At 46.4% G+C, this 10,022-nt stretch overlaps 1 pseudogene; it reads left to right on the top strand.

The window, feature by feature from the left end:
• The first annotated feature begins 2,601 nt into the window (after window positions 1–2,601).
• Window positions 2,602–5,937, top strand: LOC117976426 (PRAME family member 17-like; annotated as a pseudogene).
• Window positions 5,938–10,022: the final 4,085 nt, after the last annotated feature.

The raw sequence follows: 10,022 nt of genomic DNA, 5'->3' as shown, positions 1-10,022 counted from the left end.
TTCACCATGTTGGCCAGGCTGGTCTTGAACTCCTGACCTCTCAAGTGATTAACCTGCCTTGGCCTCCCAAAGTGCTGGGATAATAGGCATGAGCTACTGGGCCCTGCCACATTTCAAAGTTCTTTTTTTTTTTTTTCTCCAAGAAGGAGTCTCACTCTGTCGCCCACGTTGGAGTGCAGTGTCGCGATCTCAGCTCACTGCAACCTCCGCCTCCTGGCTTCAAGCAATTCTCCCGCCTCAGCCTCCCAAGTAGCTGGGATTACAAGGCACCTGCCACCATGCGCAGCTAATTTTTGTATTTTTAGTAGAGATGAGATTTTGCCATGTTGGCCACACTGCTCTCAAACTCCTCACCTCACTGCAACCTCTGCCCCCCACGCTCAACGGATCCTCCCTCCTCAGCCTTCCAAGTAGCTGAGACTCCCATGATGGCTCACACCTGTAATTCCAGCAACCTTGAAAGGCCAAGGCAGCCAGATCACATGAGGCCAACTCCATCTCTACTTAAAATGCAAACATTAGCCGGGCATGGTGGTGCACACCTGGGTGACCCAGCAAGACTCTGCCTTAAAAAGGAAAAAAAATTTTATTTGTGCTTTGTTTTATGTCATTCCAAAATTCTTAACCAAAGAATTAAAAAAGAATCCAACTGGGCCAGGGACAGTGGCTCATGCCTGTAATCCCAGCACTTTGGGAGACCAAGGTGGGTGCATCACCTGAGGTCAGGAATTTGAGACCAGGCTGACCAACACAGTGAAACGCCTTCTCTACTAAAAATACAAAAATTAACTGGGCATGGTGGCACATGCCTGTAATCCAAGCTACTGAGGAGGCTGAGGCAGGTGAATTGCTTCAGCCCGGGAGGTGGAGGTTGCAGTGAGCCAAGATCACGCCATTGCACTCCAGCCTGGGCAATAGACTCCGTCTCAATTAAAAAAAAAAAACGAATCCAATTAATTAATGTCTCATTCCTTGACATTTAAAATTTGTAGATTGTGTGCCCTTAATTTGCAGTTTATAGAGTATGTTATTATGATTTTAATTTCTTGAGACAAAGTCTCATTCTGTCACCCAGCTGTACTGCAGTGGTGTGATAATTGCCTCAGTGCAACCTCTGTCTCCTCTATTCAAGGGATCTTCTCACCTCAGCCTTCCCAGTAGCTGGGACTACAGACCCACACCATGAGGCCTGGCTAATTGTATTTTTAGTAGAGATGGGGTTGTACCATATTGCCCAGGCTGGTCTGGAACCCCTGGACTCCATGTGATCTGCCAGCCCTTAGCCTCCCAAAGTGCTGGGATTACAGGCAAGAGTCACCCCACCCAAGAATGCTATTGTGATTTTGAAAGATAGGCTTTGTTTTTTACTAAAATTATAAAGATATTCCTTCCACCATGCTCTATTAAATTTTTTTATAATGATGGGGTCTGGCTTTGTTAGCCAGGCTGGTCTGGAACACCTGGACTCAAGCAAAGCCCCCACCTTGTCTCCTAAAGTCTTGGGATTACAGGCATGAGCCACCATGTCTGGCCCCATACACTATTTTCAAGAGTAGAGTCTTTGTTTTGAAGGCAGGATCCATTTCTTCCCCTAGACTCAATCCCAATGTGTGTTATTATTATTATTATTATTATTATTATTACTTGAGACAGGGTCTTTCTCTGTTGCCCAGGCTGGAGTGTGGTGGCACAATCTCAGATAACTGAAACCTCTGCTTCCCAGGCTCAAGCCATCCTCCCACCTCTGTCTGCAGAGTAGCTGAGACTATAGGCATGTGCCACAATGCTCAGATAATTATTTAATATTCTAGTAGAGTCTAGTAGACATGGGCTATCACTATGTTGCCCTAGCTGGTCTGGAACTCCTGGGCTCAAGTGATTGTTCTGCCTTGGCTTCCCAAAGTGTTGGGATTACAGCTGTAAGCCGCCATGCTTGGCTTCCCTTTACATTTTTTTTTTTTTTTTTTTGAGACAGAGTCTCACTCTGCCACCCAGGCTGGAGTGCAGTGGCTAGATTTTGGCTCACTGCAAACTCTGGCCCTCGGGTTGAGAGATTCTCCTGCCTCAGCTTCCCAAGTAGCTGGGATTACAGGCAGGGACCACCACACCCGGTTAATATTTTGTATCAGTAGAGATGGTATTTCACCATGTTGGCGGGGCTGGTCTCAAACTCCCGACCTCATGATCCGCCCACTTTTGGCTCCCAAAGTGCTGGGATTACAGGCATGAGCCACCGTGCCTGGCCAAGAAGACATTTTGTTTTCTCAAAAAAGTGGAGATCTGAGCTTCAAAGATCCTTGCTAACACTTCCCAGTGCTATCAGTGTAGTGGTGCAGTGGCTAATAATTCATGGACCCTATAGGAGGGATCTTGCCTGCTCTTTGGAGGTTGGGACACACTCTTCTTGGTACCAGAAGGGCAGAACTATGCCTCTGTGGCCACTTATTGCAGAATGGAATTGGAGTAAACTGAGGGCTCTTTCACACATGCTAGAGAAATGACTTTGGCACTAGGAGAAGCGGGGGTTGCAGGGGATAGGCCTGAGAAACTTGCCTTTTCACTGGATTGTCCTCTAGAGTTTTTCCTTGCAGATTTGTCAGAATGAGCCTCCAGGCCCCATCCAGACTCCTGGAGCTGGCAGGGCAGAGCCTGCTGAGGAACCAGTTCTTGACCATCTTCATCCTGGACGAGCTGCCCAGGGAGGTCTTCCCTCTGATGTTCATGGAGGCCGTCAGCAGGAGACGCTGTGAGGCCCTGAAGCTGATGGTGCAGGCCTGGTCCTTCCTCCACCTCCCTCTGGGATCCCTGATGAAGACACCTCATCTGGAGACCTTGCAAGCTGTGCTGAAGGGACTTGATACACTGCTGGCCCAGAAGGTTTGCCTCAGGTGAAGTGATTCAGGTGGCCTGGTGGGAAGGGTCCAGGCATCCAGGGAAGGGACAACTGGCTCAGGAGGAGTGGTGGGGTTGGGGAGCTAGGGTGGCTCAGAGGCTTCTTATGGTGCCCATGAGAGGCCTTGACCATTGCCCAGATCCTCTGGGAAAGGACTGCTCACCATACAGGGTCCACTGAGGAAACAGGAACCTGCTTTCTCCCAGTGGAATGTAAAGGTTCTAGAAGTGAGAACCAGGCAGAACCCAAGGGGAGTGGGATGGAGAAGAGACAGAAGGAGGAGCACTGAGGACAGGAGCAGCTGATTGATGTCCTGGATGTGGAGTGAAAGTTCAGGTCAGGGGTGGATCCTTGCCTACATTCCGAGTTTTCCCCTATGTTACTCACAGGAGGTGGAAACTTCAAGTGCTGGATTTGCGGGATGTTGATGGGAATTTCTGGACCATGTGGTCTGGAGCCAGGGCCCTCTCCTGCTCCCCAGAGGCCATGAGTAAAAGGCAGACAGTGGAGGACTGTCCAAGGATGGGAGAGCGCCAGCCCTTGAAGGTGTTCATAGACCTCTGCCTAAAGAAAAGTACACTGGATGAATGCCTGAGCTACCTTTGTGGGTGGATCCACTACAGAAGAGGCCTAGTGCACCTGTGTTGTAATAAGGTGCAGAATTAGTAAATGCCCACTTCAAGTTTCAGAAATTTATTGAAAAGGGTATACCCAGGCAGTATCCAGGAGTTGGAAATTAAGAGAAAGTGCTCTCTGAATAAAACAGGAAAGTTTGCCCCTTACCTGGGCCAGATGAGCAATCTTCGCAAACTCTTTTTAGCCTTCGGTTATGACGATGAATTATATGTAAGCGGCCAACAGCAGTTCGTTCCTGACTTGGACTGTCCATTCCTCTGCCTGTCCTACCCTCAGATGCTTTATATAAGAAAGGTCAATAATATCAAAGACCTGGAGCACCTGCTCAGGTAAGAAAGGATGGTGAGCTTTCTCTGCAGACCATACCACAGACTTTTGTTCCTTTTCACAGTAAACGCTAGTGGGCATCTACTGTGTGCCAGCCACTGGTGATGTCACAGGGAATGGGACGCTAGAATGTCAACTCATTATGCTGTTCAGTGCTCTATATCCTGAAGTGGGTATCACAAGCCCGCTCAAATAAGGGCAGAGGGATGGCCCGGGGCAGATGCTACAGAGAGAGACAGGCAGGGAGCTAGTTAGTCAGGGGTTCAGATCTAGGGAGGGTGCATTTGTGAATTCCTTTTTAGGAAGTGCGTTTGAAGTTAATATGATGAAACTTACTCTTCATATAGAGGAGAGTATGAAAGAAGGGAAAGTGCACCAAACCTGTGCGTTTCACAGTAGAAGCTCCGTCCTCACAGCTTAGTAAACACCAATGATCCTGTCTCTAATTCTTTGTCTGTAAAAGGTTCTTTTGAACCCCAGGAAAAGCAGTTGACATGAGAAAAGCATGCTTCTTGGACAGAGGTGAGGGAGTAGGCCGGAGAGTGGTATAAAGTGATAGGTGGTTTGCAGACGCGGGCACGTCAGGGAACCTTTGCAGACAGGTGGCCCTAGCTGATGTCCCTAGACCTTGCTCAGTTGAGTTCTTTGTGCACATCTCCCACTGGGCTCCTCTGGCCCAGAGATGAGGCTGTCTGCTGAAAGATGCAGTAAAGAGGCTTTAAAGATTTTGTGGCCTTGAACCAATCACACAAGCAAGGCTGAAAGGACTGAGCCTAAAATGGAGCTGCCCCTGAATGATCTGAATCTTCATCAGGCAGCACCTTGCACACAGACCATCATCTGATGATGGGAACAAACTTGTGTTTGGGTGAAACAGGCTTCCCCATTGCAGTTACTATAACAGCTGTGTGGTAGTAAGGTGCAGAATTACTCAATGCCCACTTCAAGTTTACCATTGAGATGATTTCCCACTCCCCTCCTCTAACTGGCACCATTGCCCATAACTAATTTCTTGCTCTCCCCAGGTGCCTCAAGAACCTCTTGGGGGCCTTTATATTCTGTCATGCTTACCTAGCTGATCGGGACATGGAGTGTCTGTCTTAGTAACCAAGCCTCAGTCAGCTAAAGGAGCTGCATCTGATTCATATCCTAATGGGGACCACCAATCTTGAGCCCCTTGGAGCTCTGCTAGAGAAAGTTGCTGCTACTCTCGAGACCCTCACGTTAAAGGACTGTCAGATCCAGGACTCCCAACTCGGGCTCCTCCTGCCTGCCCTGATGCACTGCTCCCAGCTCACCACCTTCTACTTTCATGGAAATGAGACCTCCATGAATGCTCCGAAAGACCTGCTGCGTCACACAGGCGGGCTGAGCAAGTTAGGCCTGGAGTTGTATCCTTCCCGTCTGGAGAGTCTTGACAACAGGGGTCATGCCAAGTGGGAGATCCTTGCCCCAATTCGGGCTGAGCTGATGTGTACACTCAGGGAAGTCAGGCAGCCCAAGAGGATCTTTTTTGGTCCCGTCCCCTGCCCTTCCTGTGGCTCATGGCCATCTGAGAAAGTGGACCTCCATCTTTGCTCTTAGGGAAGGCCTGGTTAGTGGGATGGATACGCTTTCTTCTGGACCCTTGGCACTAAAATCTAGGACACAGGTGCTTTATTTTTTTTTGATGGAGTCTCGCTCTGTCCCTCAGGCTGAAGTGCAGTGGCACAATCTCAGCTCACTGCAACTTCCACCTCCCAGGTTCAAGTGATTCTCCTGCCTCAGCCTCCCTAGTAGCTGGTGTTACTGGCATGCACCACCACACCCAGCTAATTTTGTATTTTTTTTTCTTTTCTTTTTGAGACAGAGTCTCGCTCTGTCACCTAGGCTAGAGTGCACTGGCACGATTTCGGCTCACTGCAACCTCCGCCTCCAGGGTTCACGCCATTCTCCTGCGCCAGCCTCCAGAGTAGCTGGGACTACAGGTGCCCACCACCACACCCAGCTAATTTTTGGTATTTTTAGTAGAGTCAGGGTTTCACCAAGTTAGCCAGGATGGTCTCGATCTCCTGACCTCGTGATCCACCCGCCTCGGCCTCCCAAAGTGTAATTTTTGTATTTTTAGTAGAGACAGGGTTTCACGATATTGGAGGAGGCTGGCCTCAAACTCCTGACCTCAAGTGATCTGACTACCTTGGCCTTCCACAGTGCTGGGTTTACAGGCATGAGCAGCTGGGCCCGGTCAGGTGCATCTTAAAGGAAGCACACAGCCATGTGTTTCAGGCACATGCTGACTGTGAGTGGAAAAACAAAGGTGACTCAGCTGGGGGCAGGACTGGGTGAAAATGCTGACTTGGCATCAATAAAGCCTTCAGGGACCTGTTTCCTAGACTCAGAAATGGAACCTGAAGTTCTAGAATGATGCAGGAGTTACCCTCGCAAGGATGGTTATTTAAAAATGTCAAAAATAAATGGAACCTGAATGGAAACTTTCTGGTGTCTTCCACGATTGATCAACCAGTTTTAGCCATTTATATATCAGAAATCTCTAGTTACTGATGAGAGGTACTACGTCATCTGTGATTGAGGTTCAGCTGCAGCAAATCAAGGCATCAAAACTGAAATGTGATCATTTTGATTAATTCTCACTCATTTTTTGCTTTCTTTCAGTCATCTGTTTCTTCCTTAATTTCTCCCATGCCTGTTCACTGGGTTCATTCACAAAGGATGCACACTTGGGGCCTGGAACATTCTGTGTGGGCAGTGATGATGAGCCACTGAAACCTACCCTCTTCTCAGGGGCCCTCACTGCTCCCCAGATACTGAGACCCTGCTCATTCCTAATGGACAGATCCAGAGGAATCCGTTCCTGATCTTTGGCCATGCCAGGAAATGGCTTCATTGGACCAGGAGTGAATTCACATGAAATTCACTGAAAGCTTCACATGAAGCTCAGAAAATTCCTGTGTTCAAAGCAGTCCAAATGACATTTGGACCATTTTTAGGAGAGTATGGCTTTTTATTAAGTGACAACATGGGGATGAGATTTGCTTTCTCTGTTAAGGTGATGCGTAAAGCTTTCTTTGGAGGGAGAGAAAACCCTAGAGTTTCCTGACCTTCCTTAACCTGAACTGCTTGGTTCCCTAGAAGCAGAAATTGATCATATTAGAACCCAAACTCATACCAACCTTGACCTTCATGAAGTACTCAAGTGTTTCTGCTCTTCTTCCTCATGTGATGTAGAAAGTATTAAAAGTGATGAGTGTAGGCCGGGCACGGTGGTTCACACCTGTAATCTCAGCACTTTCAGAGGCGGAGGTGGGTACATCACCTGTGGTCAGGAGTTCCAGACCAGCCTGGGCAACATGGTGAAACTCTCTCTCTACTAAAAATACAAAAACTAGCTGTGTGTGGTGGCCTGTGCCTGTAATTCCAGCTAACTGGGAGACTGAGGCAGGAGAATCACTTGAACTGGGAGGCAGAGGTTGCAGTGAGCTGAGATCGCACCATTGCCCTCCAGCCTGGAAAACAAGAATGAAACTCCATCTCAAAAAAAAAATTAATAAATAAATACATTATAAATAAATAAATTAATGCTTTAAAGAAAAAAGAAATAAACTTTGCCTACAAGTTTCATATGCAATTGAATACCTCTTAAATTTTGATGTGAACCGACCAGGCATGGTGGCTGAGGCCTGTAATCCCAGCACTTTGGGAGGCCGAGGCGGGCAGACCACGAAGTCAGGAGATTGAGACCATCCTAGTTAACATGGTGAAACCCCGTCTTTACTAAAAATACAAAAAATTAGCCAGGTGTAGTGGCATGCACCTGTAGTCCCGGCTATTTAGGAGGCTAAGGCAGGAAAATTGCTTGAACCGGGGAGGCAGAGGTTGAAATGAGCTGAGATTGTGCCACTGCATTCCAGCCTGGTGACACAGCGAGACTCCATCTCAAAAAATAAATGAATAAAATAAATAAATAAATAAATAAAAATACTGTGACAGGAACCAACATTGCTCAACTTGTACACTAATGTCTTACAAAATCCTTTCCTAGTCACCTTCAAATCTCCATTTCAAATGCTACACTCTGCATAACTCTACCACTTTGTTGCCATTTTCTGATGATGGAGAATACCATACATGTGTGTGTGGCATCAGAACTATTGACTCCTCCTATTGATGTTTAAGATATTCCATTACACAAACCTGGGTTCATACTTTTTTGTTGCTAGATCTTATGCCAAAAATGCGGCGAAAAATGCCAAGCAGGAAATGCTATCACTTCTGAAGATGAATTCATAGAGATGGAAATTCTTTCAGAATTTATTTTTCCAGCTTTTTCCTTTGTTTGTTTGCTCATTTGTGTTTGTTTCCTTGTTTGTTTCTTTGTTTTGAGACGGAGTCTCGCTCTGTCACCAAGTTGGAGTGCAGTGGTGAAATCTTGGCTGACTGCAACCTCCTCCTGAGTTCAAGCGACTCTCCTGCCTCAGCCTCTCAAGTAGCTAGGACTATGGGTGGGCGCCACCATGCTCGGCTAATTTTGTATTTTTAGCAGAGACAGGGTTTCACCATGTTGGCTAGGATGGTCTCAATTTTTTGGCATCGTGATCTACCTGCCTTGGCCTGAAGTGCTGGGATAACAGGTGTGAGCCACCACCGTGCCCGGCCTTTTTTTTTTTTTTTTTTTCTTTTGAGATGGAGTCTCATTCTATTGCCCAGGCTGGGAATGGGACTCCTCCTATCAATTATTTTTTTAAATTTTCTTTGGTTTTATTGACCTGACAAGGCTCAAATAGAGTTGAGTTTTTGTTTTTGTTTTTTCCATTGGAAGGGACAATACAGAGGTTACAATCATTGGTTTTAGATGACAAGATAAAAGAATAAAACATATTCCTTGCAAGACAACCAGCAAAACTTCATGATCAGCATCAAATCAGTGCCTTCTCACTGTCAGTGGGTGGAAGCCTTCATCAATACTTGAAGAGTTTGAGGCACTCATGAACTCACCATAAGACTCTTTACTCAGGGACAGGATGTAAGCCAAGCAAAAGACCTTCCACAGGTGGTGAATTTGGAAGCCTGCCCAATGTGTCCTGCAAGTTTTCACTGGCAATATGCAGGTGCAGATATGACAAAGAATAACCATGACCTTTACATCACCCCCAGCTGTTGAGGAATGGGATCCTTTTGACCGTTTCTGTCCATAGAACAAGGTTACTCATCTTCTGTGGCAACAACATATGTGGTCTACTTAACAGAGAAGAAGACTCTGTAAAAAAAAAAAGTTTATTATGAAGTAAGCAAAGAAATGGGAATAGATGTGAGATTATTTGGGGAGATAAAGGAAGTTGAAGGTTTTGAAAGGAAAAATAAGGAGGATTATACAAATTGTTTTGAAAGACTCATACTTGGTCATAAGGATTAAAACCAAAAGGGCATCAGTGCAATGTTAGATAGATTCCTCTTACACCAATTCAATAACCCCCAACATGTTCAGTAAGTCTTGGTTCACTCCCAGGTTCCCAATAAAAACCCAGCTCAACCCTGACCAGCTCCACCCTCACTTCCCATTTGTAATTTTCACATGACTTTATTACAGAACCATCAGGTTCCTATGCCTGCTGCACAGTAGCTTAGCAATATTCTGAGACAGCAGGGTTTGCAGCAGAGAGTTTAATGATCACAAGGTGGCTGAATGAGAAGCTAGGAGGAGATCCTCAAATTCATCTCCCCAAGGAGTACTGAGGGTTTCCAGTGGATGCTGGATAGCAAGGGGCCGGAAAGTTGAGGTAGCGGTAAGAGGGAAGAAGTCAACAGGATGTAGAAACTGCATTCTTTGGTGAGTTGGTGCATTGCAGGGCCCTTCAGATCAGCTGGCATCAGTAGTTTCACTGACATGCAGAACCTGAAAGAATATCTCAGATGAAAAAGTTAATGTTTTCAATGCTTGAATCGTTGTCTGCAGGGAAGTTAAGGGGAACTGTAATCTAAGGTCTATATGACTTTGGAACAGTAGGCTGCCAGCAACCATGAGGAACCAGGTCAGAGAGCAAGAAGACCTCCTGATGAATGCTGAATGTGTTGCAAGCTTGGTTTATTTTTGTTTCTCTCCCTCACTTCTTCACTGATTAAATTTATAAAGTTTATCGATGTGGTTTCAATTTCTTCCAAAGAAGCCTTA

This window comes from Pan paniscus, chromosome 1, assembly GCF_029289425.2.
Source record: "Pan paniscus chromosome 1, NHGRI_mPanPan1-v2.0_pri, whole genome shotgun sequence".
NCBI classification, from domain to species: Eukaryota; Metazoa; Chordata; class Mammalia; order Primates; family Hominidae; genus Pan; species Pan paniscus.
Note: the sequence above shows the minus strand (reverse complement) of the source record. Positions and strands in the feature narration are given on the sequence as shown.